The 16252-nt window shown below is 44.2% G+C and overlaps 7 non-coding genes and 2 pseudogenes across 7 annotated transcripts; all 9 read left to right on the forward strand.

The window, feature by feature from the left end:
- The first annotated feature begins 65 nt into the window (after nucleotides 1-65).
- LOC141230967 (U2 spliceosomal RNA) lies at nucleotides 66-157 on the forward strand (annotated as a pseudogene).
- A 787-nt stretch (nucleotides 158-944) lies between these two features.
- Nucleotides 945-1134, forward strand: LOC141231436 (U2 spliceosomal RNA). Its single transcript, XR_012297837.1, has one exon. It is a non-coding gene; the product is annotated as a U2 spliceosomal RNA (small nuclear RNA).
- A 1115-nt stretch (nucleotides 1135-2249) lies between these two features.
- On the forward strand, nucleotides 2250-2440 carry LOC141231163 (U2 spliceosomal RNA). Its single transcript, XR_012297573.1, has one exon. It is a non-coding gene; the product is annotated as a U2 spliceosomal RNA (small nuclear RNA).
- A 1115-nt stretch (nucleotides 2441-3555) lies between these two features.
- Nucleotides 3556-3746, forward strand: LOC141231165 (U2 spliceosomal RNA). The gene has a single exon (XR_012297574.1). It is a non-coding gene; the product is annotated as a U2 spliceosomal RNA (small nuclear RNA).
- A 1115-nt stretch (nucleotides 3747-4861) lies between these two features.
- Nucleotides 4862-5052, forward strand: LOC141231166 (U2 spliceosomal RNA). Its single transcript, XR_012297575.1, has one exon. It is a non-coding gene; the product is annotated as a U2 spliceosomal RNA (small nuclear RNA).
- A 1115-nt stretch (nucleotides 5053-6167) lies between these two features.
- LOC141231167 (U2 spliceosomal RNA) lies at nucleotides 6168-6358 on the forward strand. The gene has a single exon (XR_012297576.1). It is a non-coding gene; the product is annotated as a U2 spliceosomal RNA (small nuclear RNA).
- Nucleotides 6359-12514: 6156 nt separating this feature from the next.
- LOC141231450 (U2 spliceosomal RNA) lies at nucleotides 12515-12720 on the forward strand (annotated as a pseudogene).
- A 1115-nt stretch (nucleotides 12721-13835) lies between these two features.
- Nucleotides 13836-14026, forward strand: LOC141231373 (U2 spliceosomal RNA). The gene has a single exon (XR_012297784.1). It is a non-coding gene; the product is annotated as a U2 spliceosomal RNA (small nuclear RNA).
- Nucleotides 14027-15138: 1112 nt separating this feature from the next.
- On the forward strand, nucleotides 15139-15329 carry LOC141231168 (U2 spliceosomal RNA). The gene has a single exon (XR_012297577.1). It is a non-coding gene; the product is annotated as a U2 spliceosomal RNA (small nuclear RNA).
- Nucleotides 15330-16252: the final 923 nt, after the last annotated feature.

The raw sequence follows: 16252 nt of genomic DNA on the forward strand, positions 1-16252 counted from the left end.
TCATCTCCACAAATGGACTTTTTAGGATCCTTGGGTGGCTCCGTAGTTTGAAACCAATTCTGGTTATCGCTTCTCGGCCTTTTGGCTAAGATCAAGTGTAGTATCTTTCGAAAAGGCGGTTTTGGATGTTGGCCGCCCTAGTAGATTGATACATTATGCACACTGGGGTTTAGGCGCTTGTTAGTACGCCAGGTGGCTAATATAGTCATATGGTGGAAAGCATGGCCCCCCAGGATCGACGCCATTGGGCCGGGGAAGATCGAAAGCCCGAAGTGTGAAGTGCCCCAGGAGTGGTGACCCTGGGGTGCCTTAACTCACTGGGATTGGGAACCCCACTTGAGTTTATGGCACATTTGCACAAGCACTTCAAATTTTCTTTCTTCGCACACACCCTTATTCCGGGCCTTCTGGCCTTAGGATGGGGAATTTTTCAATTCCCGGTCGAAGGTCCGGGCAGTATTATACTGTGAAACATTCACTATTTATTTAATTTCTTTGTCACTGTGTGTCCACTTATTCACGTGTGTCACGTCCTACTAGGATTTTGTCGGGATGCGGTTCCCTTACGGGTTCCTCTCTTGGCAGGTCTAGGGGGGGAGTGTGTGGCCATCAGGTTCCGCTCCCCCCTGAACCCCCCTGGCTCTCCTCTTTCGGGAGGAGAGCGTTGTTGGCTCCCCTCTTCCGGGAGGGGAGCACAGTCTTTGGCTCCCAGTGCCTTGCTCGGGTGAGAACTCGGGCAGGTGCTGGGGGTAAGATTGGGTCGCCTCTGGCTTCGGCTGGAGGTGGCTTTTTGTCCCTGTTCCTCGCTGTGGCCTTTTGGCTCGGAGGGACGGGGAATGGTTTGGGGGACCCTTCTCCTTTTGGAGAGGGTTTCAAGAAGACCAGCATCCTAGTGCACTTTTTTTGTGGCACTTGTCACTTTTTTAAGCGCACTCGGGTTTTGTACACGATTTCGGGCTTTCAAAAAAAAAAAAAAAAAAATCTGTTCTTATCAGTTTAATATCTGATACGTCCCCTATCTGGGGACCATATATTAAATGGATTTTTAGAACAGGGAGATGGAAAAAGAGCTTGCTCTGTCCACTCCACGCATTGACCTGGTATTGCAGTATCTCCAGGACCGGTGCACCCCTTCTTTAATGCAGTTTCTAAAATCAGAAAGAATTGAATTCAATGTTTTTTGTTCATTTTGCTTGTTTGTCGGATATTGGGATGGACTCTTTGGCTCTGCTTTTCTTCTCCTCATTGGATTTTTCATGTTCAAAGTTGCAGAAGCCAGATTACAAGCTCATTTTGGTTCAACTTCAGCAACTGTGCATTGCATTGCCATGTAATGTGATGCAATGCTATCTTTCTAGCTCTCCCTTTTTACTTCCTTTTGGATAAACAGACATATTAGGCAAGCATTTTGGAGCTTTCACCTAAATAACTACAGGTGGTGAGATAAGCTGCACAATATAATTGACCTTTCAGTATATTGTTGCACACACACCATCTATTTAGCAAATGCCCTTGTTATCAACAGCAGCCTTTTAAACTCACCTGAGCTAACAGGTATGTGCGCTGGTTACTCTGCTGCACTTAAAATTTCTTTTTTGGTTTGCTACAATGCCTTTTCTGAAACGTTGTCTCCTTCTGCTGGAACACTGACTTCTTTCATTTAATGCCTGCAGACTATAAAAGAGAACCCAACCCAAAAAGTTTGGTTGATTAGTCTGTGGCATTCTGTTAAACTGTTGCTTATGGCGGTCTCTGTGAGCTTCTCAGCGACATTCAGCCAGCCAGGTATCCTGCCTGCAGTAGATGGAATGTGGCAATGGAACGCTGGCTGCGCGTGTCATAATAGGCTCTGAGCCTTTATATACCTGTGCACAGCAGCAGCCACCTTCAGTCTGCTGCTGGACAGCCAGCAGCAGCAGCAGCAGGAGAGGTATGTAATCAGGAGCCTTCCTGCTAAGGGTAGACAGCTGCTCGTTCCACCCCACCCCCCGCCTTAATTGGTTCTCCTCCCTTCCAACGGTGTTGAGGCGGGTGGGAACAGCAGGGGGTGAAGGTGCTGTGTTTAAAGAGGTGGAGTTATGCAGATCTAAAACGCGTGGATTGCAGCAGCAGCAAGCCGAAAAGTGCAGGCATGTAAGGGATCTAGAGGTTGACAACATGTCTTCTTAACGGGAGTCCAGGAGCTCATCTCCACAAATGGACTTTTTAGGATCCTTGGGTGGCTCCGTAGTTTGAAACCAATTCTGGTTATCGCTTCTCGGCCTTTTGGCTAAGATCAAGTGTAGTATCTGTTCTTATCAGTTTAATATCTGATACGTCCCCTATCTGGGGACCATATATTAAATGGATTTTTAGAACAGGGAGATGGAAAAAGAGCTTGCTCTGTCCACTCCACGCATTGACCTGGTATTGCAGTATCTCCAGGACCGGTGCACCCCTTCTTTAATGCAGTTTCTAAAATCAGAAAGAATTGAATTCAATGTTTTGTGTTCATTTTGCTTGTTTGTCGGATTTTGGGATGGACTCTTTGGCTCTGCTTTTCTTCTCCTCATTGGATTTTTCATGTTCAAAGTTGCAGAAGCCAGATTACAAGCTCATTTTGGTTCAACTTCAGCAACTGTGCATTGCATTGCCATGTAATGTGATGCAATGCTATCTTTCTAGCTCTCCCTTTTTACTTCCTTTTGGATAAACAGACATATTAGGCAAGCATTTTGGAGCTTTCACCTAAATAACTACAGGTGGTGAGATAAGCTGCACAATATAATTGACCTTTCAGTATATTGTTGCACACACACCATCTATTTAGCAAATGCCCTTGTTATCAACAGCAGCCTTTTAAACTCACCTGAGCTAACAGGTATGTGCGCTGGTTACTCTGCTGCGCTTAAAATTTCTTTTTTGGTTTGCTACAATGCCTTTTCTGAAACGTTGTCTCCTTCTGCTGGAACACTGACTTCTTTCATTTAATGCCTGCAGACTATAAAAGAGAACCCAACCCAAAAAGTTTGGTTGATTAGTCTGTGGCATTCTGTTAAACTGTTGCTTATGGCGGTCTCTGTGAGCTTCTCAGCGACATTCAGCCAGCCAGGTATCCTGCCTGCAGTAGATGGAATGTGGCAATGGAACGCTGGCTGCGCGTGTCATAATAGGCTCTGAGCCTTTATATACCTGTGCACAGCAGCAGCCACCTTCAGTCTGCTGCTGGACAGCCAGCAGCAGCAGCAGCAGGAGAGGTATGTAATCAGGAGCCCTCCTGCTAAGGGTAGACAGCTGCTCATTCCACCCCACCCCCCGCCTTAATTGGTTCTCCTCCCTTCCAACGGTGTTGAGGCGGGTGGGAACAGCAGGGGGTGAAGGTGCTGTGTTTAAAGAGGTGGAGTTATGCAGATCTAAAACGCGTGGATTGCAGCAGCAGCAAGCCGAAAAGTGCAGGCATGTAAGGGATCTAGAGGTTGACAACATGTCTTCTTAACGGGAGTCCAGGAGCTCATCTCCACAAATGGACTTTTTAGGATCCTTGGGTGGCTCCGTAGTTTGAAACCAATTCTGGTTATCGCTTCTCGGCCTTTTGGCTAAGATCAAGTGTAGTATCTGTTCTTATCAGTTTAATATCTGATACGTCCCCTATCTGGGGACCATATATTAAATGGATTTTTAGAACAGGGAGATGGAAAAAGAGCTTGCTCTGTCCACTCCACGCATTGACCTGGTATTGCAGTATCTCCAGGACCGGTGCACCCCTTCTTTAATGCAGTTTCTAAAATCAGAAAGAATTGAATTCAATGTTTTTTGTTCATTTTGCTTGTTTGTCGGATTTTGGGATGGACTCTTTGGCTCTGCTTTTCTTCTCCTCATTGGATTTTTCATGTTCAAAGTTGCAGAAGCCAGATTACAAGCTCATTTTGGTTAAACTTCAGCAACTGTGCATTGCATTGCCATGTAATGTGATGCAATGCTATCTTTCTAGCTCTCCCTTTTTAATTCCTTTTGGATAAACAGACATATTAGGCAAGCATTTTGGAGCTTTCACCTAAATAACTACAGGTGGTGAGATAAGCTGCACAATATAATTGACCTTTCAGTATATTGTTGCACACACACCATCTATTTAGCAAATGCCCTTGTTATCAACAGCAGCCTTTTAAACTCACCTGAGCTAACAGGTATGTGCGCTGGTTACTCTGCTGCGCTTAAAATTTCTTTTTTGGTTTGCTACAATGCCTTTTCTGAAACGTTGTCTCCTTCTGCTGGAACACTGACTTCTTTCATTTAATGCCTGCAGACTATAAAAGAGAACCTAACCCAAAAAGTTTGGTTGATTAGTCTGTGTCATTCTGTTAAACTGTTGCTTATGGAGGTCTCTGTGAGCTTCTCAGCGACATTCAGCCAGCCAGGTATCCTGCCTGCAGTAGATGGAATGTGGCAATGGAACGCTGGCTGCGCGTGTCATAATAGGCTCTGAGCCTTTATATACCTGTGCACAGCAGCAGCCATCTTCAGTCTGCTGCTGGACAGCCAGCAGCAGCAGCAGCAGGAGAGGTATGTAATCAGGAGCCCTCCTGCTAAGGGTAGACAGCTACTCGTTCCACCCCACCCCCCGCCTTAATTGGTTCTCCTCCCTTCCAACGGTGTTGAGGCGGGTGGGAACAGCAGGGGGTGAAGGTGCTGTGTTTAAAGAGGTGGAGTTATGCAGATCTAAAACGCGTGGATTGCAGCAGCAGCAAGCCGAAAAGTGCAGGCATGTAAGGGATCTAGAGGTTGACAACATGTCTTCTTAACGGGAGTCCAGGAGCTCATCTCCACAAATGGACTTTTTAGGATCCTTGGGTGGCTCCGTAGTTTGAAACCAATTCTGGTTATCGCTTCTCGGCCTTTTGGCTAAGATCAAGTGTAGTATCTGTTCTTATCAGTTTAATATCTGATACGTCCCCTATCTGGGGACCATATATTAAATGGATTTTTAGAACAGGGAGATGGAAAAAGAGCTTGCTCTGTCCACTCCACGCATTGACCTGGTATTGCAGTATCTCCAGGACCGGTGCACCCCTTCTTTAATGCAGTTTCTAAAATCAGAAAGAATTGAATTCAATGTTTTTTGTTCATTTTGCTTGTTTGTCGGATTTTGGGATGGACTCTTTGGCTCTGCTTTTCTTCTCCTCATTGGATTTTTCATGTTCAAAGTTGCAGAAGCCAGATTACAAGCTCATTTTGGTTCAACTTCAGCAACTGTGCATTGCATTGCCATGTAATGTGATGCAATGCTATCTTTCTAGCTCTCCCTTTTTACTTCCTTTTGGATAAACAGACATATTAGGCAAGCATTTTGGAGCTTTCACCTAAATAACTACAGGTGGTGAGATAAGCTGCACAATATAATTGACCTTTCAGTATATTGTTGCACACACACCATCTATTTAGCAAATGCCCTTGTTATCAACAGCAGCCTTTTAAACTCACCTGAGCTAACAGGTATGTGCGCTGGTTACTCTGCTGCGCTTAAAATTTCTTTTTTGGTTTGCTACAATGCCTTTTCTGAAACGTTGTCTCCTTCTGCTGGAACACTGACTTCTTTCATTTAATGCCTGCAGACTATAAAAGAGAACCCAACCCAAAAAGTTTGGTTGATTAGTCTGTGGCATTCTGTTAAACTGTTGCTTATGGCGGTCTCTGTGAGCTTCTCAGCGACATTCAGCCAGCCAGGTATCCTGCCTGCAGTAGATGGAATGTGGCAATGGAACGCTGGCTGCGCGTGTCATAATAGGCTCTGAGCCTTTATATACCTGTGCACAGCAGCAGCCACCTTCAGTCTGCTGCTGGACAGCCAGCAGCAGCAGCAGCAGGAGAGGTATGTAATCAGGAGCCCTCCTGCTAAGGGTAGACAGCTGCTCGTTCCACCCCACCCCCCGCCTTAATTGGTTCTCCTCCCTTCCAAGGGTGTTGAGGCGGGTGGGAACAGCAGGGGGTGAAGGTGCTGTGTTTAAAGAGGTGGAGTTATGCAGATCTAAAACGCGTGGATTGCAGCAGCAGCAAGCCGAAAAGTGCAGGCATGTAAGGGATCTAGAGGTTGACAACATGTCTTCTTAACGGGAGTCCAGGAGCTCATCTCCACAAATGGACTTTTTAGGATCCTTGGGTGGCTCCGTAGTTTGAAACCAATTCTGGTTATCGCTTCTCGGCCTTTTGGCTAAGATCAAGTGTAGTATCTGTTCTTATCAGTTTAATATCTGATACGTCCCCTATCTGGGGACCATATATTAAATGGATTTTTAGAACAGGGAGATGGAAAAAGAGCTTGCTCTGTCCACTCCACGCATTGACCTGGTATTGCAGTATCTCCAGGACCGGTGCACCCCTTCTTTAATGCAGTTTCTAAAATCAGAAAGAATTGAATTCAATGTTTTTTGTTCATTTTGCTTGTTTGTCGGATTTTGGGATGGACTCTTTGGCTCTGCTTTTCTTCTCCTCATTGGATTTTTCATGTTCAAAGTTGCAGAAGCCAGATTACAAGCTCATTTTGGTTCAACTTCAGCAACTGTGCATTGCATTGCCATGTAATGTGATGCAATGCTATCTTTCTAGCTCTCCCTTTTTACTTCCTTTTGGATAAACAGACATATTAGGCAAGCATTTTGGAGCTTTCACCTAAATAACTACAGGTGGTGAGATAAGCTGCACAATATAATTGACCTTTCAGTATATTGTTGCACACACACCATCTATTTAGCAAATGCCCTTGTTATCAACAGCAGCCTTTTAAACTCACCTGAGCTAACAGGTATGTGCGCTGGTTACTCTGCTGCGCTTAAAATTTCTTTTTTGGTTTGCTACAATGCCTTTTCTGAAACGTTGTCTCCTTCTGCTGGAACACTGACTTCTTTCATTTAATGCCTGCAGACTATAAAAGAGAACCCAACCCAAAAAGTTTGGTTGATTAGTCTGTGGCATTCTGTTAAACTGTTGCTTATGGCGGTCTCTGTGAGCTTCTCAGCGACATTCAGCCAGCCAGGTATCCTGCCTGCAGTAGATGGAATGTGGCAATGGAACGCTGGCTGCGCGTGTCATAATAGGCTCTGAGCCTTTATATACCTGTGCACAGCAGCAGCCACCTTCAGTCTGCTGCTGGACAGCCAGCAGCAGCAGCAGCAGGAGAGGTATGTAATCAGGAGCCCTCCTGCTAAGGGTAGACAGCTGCTCGTTCCACCCCACCCCACGCCTTAATTGGTTCTCCTCCCTTCCAACGGTGTTGAGGCGGGTGGGAACAGCAGGGGGTGAAGGTGCTGTGTTTAAAGAGGTGGAGTTATGCAGATCTAAAACGCGTGGATTGCAGCAGCAGCAAGCCGAAAAGTGCAGGCATGTAAGGGATCTAGAGGTTGACAACATGTCTTCTTAACGGGAGTCCAGGAGCTCATCTCCACAAATGGACTTTTCAGGATCCTTGGGTGGCTCCGTAGTTTGAAACCAATTCTGGTTATCGCTTCTCGGCCTTTTGGCTGCGATCGTATGACTGTACCTTGATTGGTGCGAGTCTCCTGGAGGAATCCGGACCCTTTTGTGGAGGATTTTCTGCTTTTTCCTGTGGTATTCCATACCGACAGAATCCAAGATGTCTTTTGTGAAGAACACCATCCGTTTGTCCGTGGATCCATCTGACCAGAACAAGAACAACGTGGTTTTCATTGTCCAAGACATCGTTGAAGGCAAAGCTGGAGCAAGACGTTCTGAGATCTTCAGTGTCAACGAATTTTCACGTCAAGGTAATTATGACGTTACCTTTATGGACCAGGATGTTTGCCTTAATGTCTTTGAATGGCTCCGTGGTCACTCTAGTGACCCCTGCTTGGAAGGAGTTAGATGGGAACCTTTGTTTGGTCTGCAAGAAAAGGAGGTGACTGTGACTGTCTATAACCCTTTTACAGACCCTGAGCTGCTGGAGTGCTTCCTCTCTCGCTACTGTGAATATGTGCGGAAGGGAGTGAAGCAAGTCAATTGTCTAGGAATCTTTAACTGTCAGTATAAATTCCGTGTGAAATTGAAAAGGGATCCTGACAGTGTGGGGGGCTTTAGACACCCTCCATCAAATTTTTCCGTTGCAGGCCATAGAGGTTTCCTCTTTTACCCAGGCCAGCCCATGTTTTGCCGTAGATGCTTTTCTTTCGGACATACCATGGTAACATGCCTTAAAGGGCAGTGTTGCTGAAATTGCAGAAAGGAGGGGCATATGGCCAACCAGTGTCCAGAGGCCAAGTCCTGTGATGTCTGTGGGAGTAGTGATCACATGTATAAGGACTGTCCTATGAGTGCACCTAGACGTTCTGATAAAGAACAGAAGGAGGAGGAGCTGGAGAGGAGGCAGATGGCAAGCGCACTGAAAGTGCTGGAAAGATTGGAGAGGGAGGAGAGAGAGGGAAGGAGGCGGGAAACTGGTAGAGCCTCTCCCTCTACGGCGCCAGAGGAGGTGTCCCTGAGACCATGTTCTTCTTCTGCTGAAGAAATGAGGAAGAAGCGGAGGGAAGAAAAGGAGTTCTGGAGGGAAGTGGCAAAGGTGGAGAAAAAGGCAGTGTCTGCGAGAATATCTAGGAAAGTGGTGGAAGCAGAGCTGCCTGAGATGATGACTTTTGGAGAGGCAATGGACGCAACAGGATGTGAAGTGCAAATCTCGGAACCCGACAGTCCTGAACACCCTTCGGGTCCTGAAAACATTGAAGATTTTTCTTCGGAGGATGATAGGGGTGCAAAGAAGAGTCGTAGGGAGGATGGTGGGGGCAGTGATGATGCAGATTTTAGTGAGCCTCAGAGGAAGATCAGAACTGCCAGAATGAGGAGTGTGGCTGGTGAAGCCAGCGGGTCGGAAACCAGCTGTTCTGTTCTGATGGCGGAGGAGGATAGTGGTGGTGCTGGATAGTGTCACCATATAATATTGTAAATGTTTTTTCTTTTTGTCCTCTTGTGAGCTTTGGTTTAGGCCAAAGGCTATTTCTTTGTGTAATTGGTGAAGGAGTAGAAGTATTATGGGATTTACCATAGTGTCCCAAAACGTAAGAGTGTTTAAAAGTAAAGTAAGAAGAGCTGCTATTTTTGAGTTTTTAGCTATGCAAAATGCATCTATTTTTTGTTTACAAGAATGTGGGGTAGTGGATGGTGTGAAAGGGGATGAATGGTCTTATGGAGCGTCTGTGTGGTCGGGGAGTGCATGTAATAAGAATGATGGTGTGGGTATTTTGGTTAAAGGAAGGGAGGTTGTTTTGAGTGATTATTTGGTTATTGAGGTGGGGAGATGTATCCTTGCTAATTTTGTATACAAGAATGTAAAGTTTTGTGTTATTAATGTTTATGCGCCAGTTGAAAAAAATGAGCGCAAAAATTTATTTGAAAAAATTAAGCTTTTTGTTCCAGGAAGAATACCTGTGGTAATTGTGGGTGATATGAACTGTGATGTGGGGAGAGTGAATGTGGATGTGTCTGGGAAAGCATTATTGGAGTTAGTGAATGATTTTGGGTTGTGTGATATGCAGCGCGTGTGTAACATGAATCCTTTGTTGAACACTTTCTTTTCTGAGAGTGGTAGGGTACAATCCAGATTGGATTATTGTTTTATTTCTAAAAATATGGTTTCTGTTAATTATAGGCAGGAAAACGTTCTTTTTTCAGATCATGTGTGTATGTTGTGTGAGTTGGATATAAAAGTTGATGGAGTGTTTGGGAGAGGATTGTGGAAGTTAAATGTTAAACTGTTAGAGAATGAAGATGTGAGAAAGGAGTATGAAAGGCGGTATGAAGAATGGTGTAAGCATAAAAATGAGTTTGGGAATGTTTGTGAGTGGTGGGACTGGGTGAAGAAACAAACAAAAATGTTCTTTAAAAATTTAGGATACAAGTATGCAGCAATTAAAAGAGAGAGTTTTGTTAAACTGAACGCGCGGTTGAGCGTTTTGTATAAGTTAAGGGAAGGAGGAGTTGAGGTGGAGGAGGATATTTTAGAGGTAAAAAAGGAGATTAGTGAGTTTTTGTTGGAGAGAGGGAGAAGCATAGTGTTTAGGGCAAAGATTGATAAGATGGAGCAGGATGAGAAATGTTCTCGGTTTTTCTTTAAAAAAGTTTTTGGAAAGAAACAGAGTATGAGCGTGGTGTATGGAGCAGATGGAAGTGAGGTGAGTGGAGAGGATATGTGTGAAGAGGTGGCTAAGTTTTATGAGGATCTGTATGCAGTGAAACAGAGGGATGAATGTTTGGAGAATGATGTTTTGAGTGTGTTAGAGAGTAAGTTGAGTGAAGCAGAAAGAGAGAGAGTGATGGGTGAGGTGACTGGTGATGAGGTATGGAAGGTTATGTGTAGTATGGCTTTGAATAAGACGCCGGGGGAGGATGGCCTCCCAGTAGAATTTTATCGTGTGATGTGGGGTGTGATTGGTAAGGACTTTGTGGATGTATGTAAGTATATGTGGGGAAACATGGAGGTGACTGAGAGTATGCGTGCAGGTATGGTTGTGTTAATTCCTAAGAAAGGGGATTTGAAAAGTCTGAGGAATTGGAGGCCAATAACGTTACTTAATTGTGATTATAAAATCTATTCAAAACTTATGGCTAATAGGATGCGTGATGTGATAGAGAGTGTGATTGGGGATGAGCAGTGTTGTGCGGTACCTGGGAGGCGGATTCATGAGTGTGTGTGTATGTTAAGAGATTGTCTATGGGATTGCATGGGTCGTAAGAAGAGTGTATTTTTGTTAAGTTTGGATTTTGAAAAGGCTTATGATAGGTTGTCGCATGGTTTTTTGTTCAGAGTGTTGTTAAAAATGGGTTTTCCGGCTGATTTTGTTGGGCGAGTGAGAAGTTTGTATGCGGGTGTTTATAGCTGTGTTTTAATGAATGGGTATGTGGGTAGGAAAGTGAATGTGTTTTCGGGTGTGCGACAGGGGTGTCCTTTGTCCCCTGTAGCATTTATTTGTGCAATTGAGCCATTGTTGTGTATGCTGAGGAAAGATAAGGTAATTCGTGGTGTGCAAGTGCCGGGAGGTGGAGGAAAAGAATGGAAGGTGAGTGGTTATATGGATGACGTGTGTGTATTATGTGATTCTGAATGTTCGGTGAGGCGGGTGAAGTTGTTAGTGTCTATTTTTTGTGGTGCATCTGCGTTTAAAGTGAATTGGGAAAAGAGTGAGTGTAAGGGTTTTGGAGGCGGAAGTTTAAGTAGGGATGTAGGTGTGAATGTAGTGAATGGACCTATTAAAGTTTTGGGTGTGAAGTTTTCAGAGAGTTTGGATGGGAAAGAAAGTTGGGATGATGCGAAAGGAAAAGTTGAGCAGAAGTTGAATTTTTGGAAATTGAGGAGTTTATCCTTTTTTGGGAAGATTTTAATTGTTAAGAGTGTGGTGTTGCCAATATTTTTATATATTGCGGTAGTATTTCCACCAGGATATATGTGTATGAGAAGCTTGAATAGAATTTTATTTGTTTTTTTGTGGAACTCGAAAATGGAGAGAGCTAGGAGAGAAATTTTGGTTAAAAGAGTGGAAAAAGGTGGTTTGGGTTTTCCGAATTTGGACGTGTTTTTTGGTGTGAATATCGTTGTGTTTGTTTTGAAAGTGATTAGGGCGGATGGAAAGTTTTCATCTATGTGTAGGTATTTATTTGGAGCGTATTTGTTTCGTTTAAAGTGGCAAGAAAGGGATTTGCGATGTCCGATTGCTTTTGAGGTGCCTGTATGGTATGTGTGGGTTTATAAGTTTTTGGTGAGGTATGAACTGTGTGATGCAGATGTGAGATTGCTGGAGAATAAGAAGGCTGTGTATAGGATGATTGAATGTAGAGAGGTAGAATGTGGAATAAATATGGTTAGGGGTGGTGATGTGCAGAAGGTTTGGAAGAAAGTGCGGATGAGTGGTATGACCAACAAACAGAGTGAAGTTGTGTGGCAGTCTTTACATGGAGTATTACCTGTGAGAGAGTTTCAGAGGAATAGAGGTTTGGTGAGGAGTGAAATGTGTCCAAGAAATGGCTGTGGTGGAAGGGAAAGTGTGTTGCATGTTTTTTGGAATTGCCAGTATGCTAGAGATGTGATTGGGAGAATGGGGCCTTTGTGTAAAGAATTGTGTGGTGTGAATTTGTTGTCTTTTGAGTTGTTTATGTTTGGTTTGGGAATATGTGATGGGACGAAGGAAAGAGTCTTGTGGTTGATGCTTGCATGTATAAAGGAAGTGTTATGGGATGTGAGGAATGTGTATGTGTTTAAAAGGAAGGAAATTGCTGTAAAGGATAGTGTGAAGGTGATTTTGGGGAAGATGTATGTGTGTTTCCTATGGGACAAAAAGAGGAGAGGGGAAGTGGATGCGGAGGGAATATGGAAAGTTAAAAAGTGGAGATATATTGTTAGTACCTCTTGATTTTTGTTATTGTTGTTTTGAAATATGAAATAAATATTTCCGATGATGATGGGGACAGCAAATTGCGTATTGGATTTGACGCAGCTGTTTTGATGGAATTTTCCTTTGTCTGGTTTCCATAGACTGTGGAATTTCCTTGTCTGAGGAGAAAAAAGAAAAAAAAAAAAAAAAAAAAAAAAAAAAATCTGTTCTTATCAGTTTAATATCTGATACGTCCCCTATCTGGGGACCATATATTAAATGGATTTTTAGAACAGGGAGATGGAAAAAGAGCTTGCTCTGTCCACTCCACGCATTGACCTGGTATTGCAGTATCTCCAGGACCGGTGCACCCCTTCTTTAATGCAGTTTCTAAAATCAGAAAGAATTGAATTCAATGTTTTTTGTTCATTTTGCTTGTTTGTCGGATTTTGGGATGGACTCTTTGGCTCTGCTTTTCTTCTCCTCATTGGATTTTTCATGTTCAAAGTTGCAGAAGCCAGATTACAAGCTCATTTTGGTTCAACTTCAGCAACTGTGCATTGCATTGCCATGTAATGTGATGCAATGCTATCTTTCTAGCTCTCCCTTTTTACTTCCTTTTGGATAAACAGACATATTAGGCAAGCATTTTGGAGCTTTCACCTAAATAACTACAGGTGGTGAGATAAGCTGCACAATATAATTGACCTTTCAGTATATTGTTGCACACACACCATCTATTTAGCAAATGCCCTTGTTATCAACAGCAGCCTTTTAAACTCACCTGAGCTAACAGGTATGTGCGCTGGTTACTCTGCTGCGCTTAAAATTTCTTTTTTGGTTTGCTACAATGCCTTTTCTGAAACGTTGTCTCCTTCTGCTGGAACACTGACTTCTTTCATTTAATGCCTGCAGACTATAAAAGAGAACCCAACCCAAAAAGTTTGGTTGATTAGTCTGTGGCATTCTGTTAAACTGTTGCTTATGGCGGTCTCTGTGAGCTTCTCAGCGACATTCAGCCAGCCAGGTATCCTGCCTGCAGTAGATGGAATGTGGCAATGGAACGCTGGCTGCGCGTGTCATAATAGGCTCTGAGCCTTTATATACCTGTGCACAGCAGCAGCCACCTTCAGTCTGCTGCTGGACAGCCAGCAGCAGCAGCAGCAGGAGAGGTATGTAATCAGGAGCCCTCCTGCTAAGGGTAGACAGCTGCTCGTTCCACCCCACCCCCCGCCTTAATTGGTTCTCCTCCCTTCCAACGGTGTTGAGGCGGGTGGGAACAGCAGGGGGTGAAGGTGCTGTGTTTAAAGAGGTGGAGTTATGCAGATCTAAAACGCGTGGATTGCAGCAGCAGCAAGCCGAAAAGTGCAGGCATGTAAGGGATCTAGAGGTTGACAACATGTCTTCTTAACGGGAGTCCAGGAGCTCATCTCCACAAATGGACTTTTCAGGATCCTTGGGTGGCTCCGTAGTTTGAAACCAATTCTGGTTATCGCTTCTCGGCCTTTTGGCTAAGATCAAGTGTAGTATCTGTTCTTATCAGTTTAATATCTGATACGTCCCCTATCTGAGAACCATATATTAAATGGATTTTTAGAACAGGGAGATGGAAAAAGAGCTTGCTCTGTCCACTCCACGCATTGACCTGGTATTGCAGTATCTCCAGGACCGGTGCACCCCTTCTTTAATGCAGTTTCTAAAATCAGAAAGAATTGAATTCAATGTTTTTTGTTCATTTTGCTTGTTTGTCGGATTTGGGGATGGACTCTTTGGCTTTGCTTTTCTTCTCCTCATTGGATTTTTCATGTTCAAAGTTGCAGAAGCCAGATTACAAGCTCATTTTGGTTCAACTTCAGCAACTGTGCATTGCATTGCCATGTAATGTGATGCAATGCTATCTTTCTAGCTCTCCCTTTTTACTTCCTTTTGGATAAACAGACATATTAGGCAAGCATTTTGGAGCTTTCACCTAAATAACTACAGGTGGTGAGATAAGCTGCACAATATAATTGACCTTTCAGTATATTGTTGCACACACACCATCTATTTAGCAAATGCCCTTGTTATCAACAGCAGCCTTTTAAACTCACCTGAGCTAACAGGTATGTGCGCTGGTTACTCTGCTGCGCTAAAAATTTCTTTTTTGGTTTGCTACAATGCCTTTTCTGAAACGTTGTCTCCTTCTGCTGGAACACTGACTTCTTTCATTTAATGCCTGCAGACTATAAAAGAGAACCCAACCCAAAAAGTTTGGTTGATTAGTCTGTGGCATTCTGTTAAACTGTTGCTTATGGCGGTCTCTGTGAGCTTCTCAGCGACATTCAGCCAGCCAGGTATCCTGCCTGCAGTAGATGGAATGTGGCAATGGAACGCTGGCTGCGCGTGTCATAATAGGCTCTGAGCCTTTATATACCTGTGCACAGCAGCAGCCACCTTCAGTCTGCTGCTGGACAGCCAGCAGCAGCAGCAGGAGAGGTATGTAATCAGGAGCCCTCCTGCTAAGGGTAGACAGCTGCTCGTTCCACCCCACCCCCCGCCTTAATTGGTTCTCCTCCCTTCCAACGGTGTTGAGGCGGGTGGGAACAGCAGGGGGTGAAGGTGCTGTGTTTAAAGAGGTGGAGTTATGCAGATCTAAAACGCGTGGATTGCAGCAGCAGCAAGCCGAAAAGTGCAGGCATGTAAGGGATCTAGAGGTTGACAACATGTCTTCTTAACGGGAGTCCAGGAGCTCATCTCCACAAATGGACTTTTCAGGATCCTTGGGTGGCTCCGTAGTTTGAAACCAATTCTGGTTATCGCTTCTCGGCCTTTTGGCTAAGATCAAGTGTAGTATCTGTTCTTATCAGTTTAATATCTGATACGTCCCCTATCTGGGGACCATATATTAAATGGATTTTTAGAACAGGGAGATGGAAAAAGAGCTTGCTCTGTCCACTCCACGCATTGACCTGGTATTGCAGTATCTCCAGGACCGGTGCACCCCTTCTTTAATGCAGTTTCTAAAATCAGAAAGAATTGAATTCAATGTTTTTTGTTCATTTTGCTTGTTTGTCGGATTTTGGGATGGACTCTTTGGCTTTGCTTTTCTTCTCCTCATTGGATTTTTCATGTTCAAAGTTGCAGAAGCCAGATTACAAGCTCATTTTGGTTCAACTTCAGCAACTGTGCATTGCATTGCCATATAATGTGATGCAATGCTATCTTTCTAGCTCTCCCTTTTTACTTCCTTTTGGATAAACAGACATATTAGGCAAGCATTTTGGAGCTTTCACCTAAATAACTACAGGTGGTGAGATAAGCTGCACAATATAATTGACCTTTCAGTATATTGTTGCACACACACCATCTATTTAGCAAATGCCCTTGTTATCAACAGCAGCCTTTTAAACTCACCTGAGCTAACAGGTATGTGCGCTGGTTACTCTGCTGCGCTTAAAATTTCTTTTTTGGTTTGCTACAATGCCTTTTCTGAAACGTTGTCTCCTTCTGCTGGAACACTGACTTCTTTCATTTAATGCCTGCAGACTATAAAAGAGAACCCAACCCAAAAAGTTTGGTTGATTAGTCTGTGGCATTCTGTTAAACTGTTGCTTATGGCGGTCTCTGTGAGCTTCTCAGTGACATTCAGCCAGCCAGGTATCTGCCTGCAGTAGATGGAATGTGGCAATGGAACGCTGGCTGCGCGTGTCATAATAGGCTCTGAGCCTTTATATACCTGTGCACAGCAGCAGCCACCTTCAGTCTGCTGCTGGACAGCCAGCAGCAGCAGCAGCAGGAGAGGTATGTAATCAGGAGCCCTCCTGCTAAGGGTAGACAGCTGCTCGTTCCACCCCACCCCCCGCCTTAATTGGTTCTCCTCCCTTCCAACGGTGTTGAGGCGGGTGGGAACAGCAGGGGGTGAAGGTGCT

The sequence above is a fragment of the Phyllobates terribilis genome, unplaced genomic scaffold (genome assembly GCF_046119375.1).
Source record: "Phyllobates terribilis strain yellow unplaced genomic scaffold, ASM4611937v1 Scaffold_505__1_contigs__length_1300667, whole genome shotgun sequence".
NCBI lineage: Eukaryota > Metazoa > Chordata > Amphibia > Anura > Dendrobatidae > Phyllobates > Phyllobates terribilis.